The sequence below is a fragment of the Alligator sinensis genome, unplaced genomic scaffold (genome assembly GCF_000455745.1).
Source record: "Alligator sinensis unplaced genomic scaffold, ASM45574v1 scaffold975_1, whole genome shotgun sequence".
In the NCBI taxonomy this organism is placed as follows: Eukaryota; Metazoa; Chordata; order Crocodylia; family Alligatoridae; genus Alligator; species Alligator sinensis.
The window spans coordinates 2344717-2349219 of record NW_005842068.1 but is presented as its reverse complement, the minus strand read 5'-3'; the positions used below and the strand labels follow the sequence as shown (position 1 = coordinate 2349219).

The following is a 4503-nucleotide window of genomic DNA, read 5'->3' as shown; positions in this document are numbered from 1 at the left end:
TGACTAATTGGGTTTTAATGCTGCTCAGCACCCACCAGGAGGAATACAGCTCTTTAAAGGATAGGCTATAGCTTTGTGACTTGTCTTCGATAGATATTGCTCAATTTCACTAGATTTGATTATATTAACTTAACAAGGGGAAAAATATGTAAGAGCAGGCTCTGATTGTGTTTGTCTAAACCACCCTGGCTTGTGTAGTGTTGATCCTGCCATGAACAGTTATGTGGGTTTTGCTGACTCACTTGGGTAAGTGACTGGTTGCTGTATGTAGATGTGTGGAGGTTGGAGTGGCTCTCTGAAGAGAAAGTGTGTGGCCTGAACTATCTGACAGGAACCCCAGTGAGGCACCAAGTATAGGGATAAGATTAGAGAAAATCTGTTACTTTATTAATGAAGCTGTGAAATGCTAGATATTGGACTCTTTATCCTGTTGTTTCATATGTATAGCAGTTAGGGGGAGAGGTTTGTTTTATTGCTTCATAGCAGTCCTTCAGAGTATGGTTTATTGTCCCATGTTTTTTCCTTCTTGTGGCTTAAATCTTCCTAAATAAAGCTATAGGATGCCTGCCTGTGTTACCATACCTAGCATTTCACAACTGTTCATTTAATTTTACAGCTGCAGAAGATGCGTCTAATGATGGAGTCATAGGCTAAGGACAGACATTACACATAAACAAGTTTAAGAGATTAGAAACTGGTTTAAACCTGTAACAGAACATCAGAACATAAGTTCAATGTGCATAAACCAGTTTCAAAATGTCTGAAACTGGTTTAGAATATACTTGGTTGAATGTAGCATCAGACTTAACTGATTTGGGTCAAACCAGTTTATGCAATGTCTGTCCCAGACCCCTTCCTGGTTTAAGTTAAACCAGAGTCCCCCAGCCTCCCAGATGCTTTGCAGCCCTGGGCTGGGCTGTGCTGTCTGCTTCAGAGAACAGGGATGGCCCCACCCCTCTGCTTCCTAGTCTGACCTCTGGCCGAGACTGCAGGCATAGCAGAGTCTGTTTGGCTTCCCCCTGCCCCGCCACCTCTCGCTGCTTGCTGCTCAAGCAGGGATCTCGCCATCCCTCTCACCCTCCCTCCCATCTCCCACAGCATAGACCCCAGCCCCATGGACCCTAGGTATGTGGTATGCTAGGTAATACTGAGAAGGGTGTGTGTGTGTGTGTGTGTCTCCAGTTTTGCTGAGACAGGACAAAAGCAGACAGAACAATGTCCACCTAGGGCTTTTTGGAGCTAATCAGCAGGTCAGCTGGTAATGTCCATCTGTTCCTTCCTTGGAAAAAACTATTTAAGAAGACCTTGAACTAATGAGAGAGACTTCTGTTTTGTTGATGGGCTGATAACACAGTGTTTATCAGCTCCCTGCTGGCTCTCTCACCTGTCAGGTTTGCAGACAGTATGAAGAAGCAGGGAGAGGGAGATTGAAAAGCTCAATATCATCAACAGACGCATGCACTGCACACTCCCTCTTTGCCTCAGAGTGCTAGCCTGGGGCTGTGGTCTGGCAATACTCCCATCCCTTGAGCAACAAGCGGGGAAAAGCCTGGGACAGTGCAGGTGGGGTGGGGGTTTACACCCCTCCTTAATCAGAGCCTCCTGCTGGCGCCTGGTCACGCCCCTCCTCAGCACTATAGAAGGGAAGGGAGGGCTGCTCTCATGCTCCCTGACTTCTAGCCTAAGCCGCTGCAGGCATGTGCCTGCATTTCCTCAGTCCAGAGAGAAAGTCTGTGCAGTTGCAAACTGGTTCAGCCTAGGCAGGTTAGACTAACCTGCAAAGATTGAATCAATTCAGGCTCAGGCTTTTTGAATGTCTGTCCCTAGCCATAATGTTGTTTGCAGTAATCAGAAGGAAGCATGAGCATGGAGAAGGATTAGGGTCTTTTTGTTCTTTTGTTTCATTTCTGTTTCATTTCCATTTCTTTCAGTTTTGTTTCTGTTTCTTTTCATTTCTTTCTACCTTCTGAAATACTGTTTTTGTCTAAACAAATGAAGGGCAGCTGGAACAGGAGGAATGAGATTAAATCTTTGAGGATTAACCCAAATGAAGAAAGGCTTTTGTCCTCTTGATGCAAAGGAGTTTTGTATGTGCAATTCCCCAACTTGTGGGATGAGCCATTTTAATTAAATGTCTCCCATCCCGCCACATAATATATCCAGAGTCAATCACTTATAGTGACAACAGATACAGAGAATTCTTTATCCAAATTACTTGCTAAAACTTCACTAGGCATGCAGATGAAGATTTTCTCCTATTAAATCTTTTCAAGCCTTCCTCAACAGCTTTCTTTTTTAATTGGTTGTCCTTTTACAGTTTCTTTACCTTTCCTGAGTGTTTCCTGTTTTATACTCTCCCTTCATGTTAATAAATAGTGGTTGTGGCTTTTCTGTTAACATGTCTGTCTCTTTTTATGTGTACGGAACTTAGAGAACTCCTGGTGCTCTGGTGAAGTTCCTGAAGATTGGAAGAAGGCCAATGTGGTGCCTATGTTCAGGAAAGGGAGGAAAGTGGATCTGGCAGACTACAGGCCCATCAGCCTGACCTCTGTCCCGGGGAAGGTCTTAGAAAAGATGATCAAAGAGGCCATTCTTAACAGGCTGGCCGAAGGCAACATCCTGAGGATAGCCAGCATGGGTTTGTTGCGGGTAGGTCTTGCTTGACCAATCTCATTTCCTTCTATGATCAGGTGACCTATCACCTAGACAAGGGAGAGGAGATTGATGTCATATACCTTGGCTTCAAAAAAGCCTTTGATCTGGTATCCCATGATCACCTCTTGGCAAAACTGACCAACTGCGGCCTCGGGTCCACCACGATCTGCTGGCTAGGGAATTGGCTCCATGGTCGGACCCAGAGGGTGGTGGTTGACGGAAGTCAATCGTCATGGTGCTCTGTGACCAGTGGGGTCCCTCAAGTCTCTGTCCTTGGACCTATATTGTTCAACATCTTCATTAATGATGTGGACATTGGAGTCAGAAGCGGACTGGCCAAGTTCACCGATGATACCACACTTTGGGGTAAACTATCCACACCTGAGGACAGGAGGGTGATCCAGGCTGACCTTGACAGGCTCAGGAAATGGGCGGACGAGAACCTCATGGTGTTTAACATTGAAAAATGCAAGGTTCTCCACCTTGGGAAAGAAAACCTGCAGCATCCTTATTGGCTCGGCAGTGTTACGCTGGCTAGCACTACAGATGAAAGGGACTTGGGGGTCATGATTGACTACAAAATGAACATGAGCCTTCAATGTGATGCTGCAGCTAGTAAAGGAAGCAAAACGCTGGTTTCCATCTATAGATGCTTCTCAAGCAAATCCCAGGAAGTCATTGTCCTGTTGTATTTGACCTTGTGAGGCCGCAGCTGGAGTACTGCATCCAGTTTTGGGCTCCACGACTCAAAAAGGATGTGGAGAAGCTTGAGAGAGTCCAGAGGAGAGCCATGTGCATGATCAGAGGTCAGGAAAACAGACCTTAGGATGAGAGGCTGAGCACTATAGGACTCCTTAGCCTGGAAAAGCGCAGGCTCAGGGATGATCTGGTGGCCACCTATAAGCTTATCAGGGGTGTTCGCCAGAATCTGGGGGAGCGTTTGTTCACTAGAGCGCCCCAAGGGACGACTAGGTCGAACGGTTATAAACTCCTGCAAGACCATTTCAAGCTGGACATAAGGAAGAATTTCTTTACTGTCCGAGCCCCCAGGTCTGGAATAGCCTGCCATCGGAGGTGGTTCAAGCACCTACTTTGAACGCCTTCAAGAGAAATTTGGATGCTTATCTTGCTGGAATCCTATGACCTCTGCTGACTTCCTGCCCGTGGGGCAGGGGGCTGGAAGATCATCGACCAAAGTTTGGTTGATGATCTTCCGAGGTCCCTTCTAGCCCTAATGTCTATGAAATCTATGAAATATGTATGGTCTGCTTTGCAATTCCAGTGCACTGTCCACTTATAAGCAAGCCCCCATGTATCTAGTGCCTATGGAATCTTCACTTCATTTTTTATCCTAACTTTAAAGATGAGGAATCTGGGGCTCAGAGAGAAATTAAGTGATTTGCCTTACATCACAGCAAGGCAGACACAGAACCTGTGAGCCTTAGTTCCCAGTCCATGCTGGACCGTTCCATTATTACTGCACGTGCACCTCAGGGGCAGACAGAGGGGCAGTGCAGCCTGTCCCGAGGGGCGCACACAATTCCCTGCCAGTATGGAGCTGACGCCAGAGCTGTGGAGCCCGGCGCAGCTGTTTGCAACCTGCCCGCTGCTTGCTGCAGTTGCCCAGAGCCCGGACTGGCTGCAAACAGCTATGCCGGGCTCCAGAACCCTGCCATCACTTCCGTGCCGGGAGTGGAGGAGAGACCTGGGCTGCGCTGCCTTGGGCCCCTCCCCCACCGCCTGCTTCCATGTGCGCCTGCATGCACCGGTGTGGAGCTGATCCCAGAGCCTGGCACAGCTGTTTGGAGCCTCCCGGCTGCCGCCAGCCCTGGCTCTGGGGGGCTGCTG

At 47.8% G+C, this 4503-nt stretch overlaps 1 protein-coding gene across 2 annotated transcripts in view; it reads left to right on the top strand.

Moving 5' to 3' along the window:
* Positions 1-4503, top strand: part of PARVB (parvin beta) — a 130713-nt gene that overhangs the window by 106898 nt on the left and 19312 nt on the right. The window lies entirely within an intron of this gene.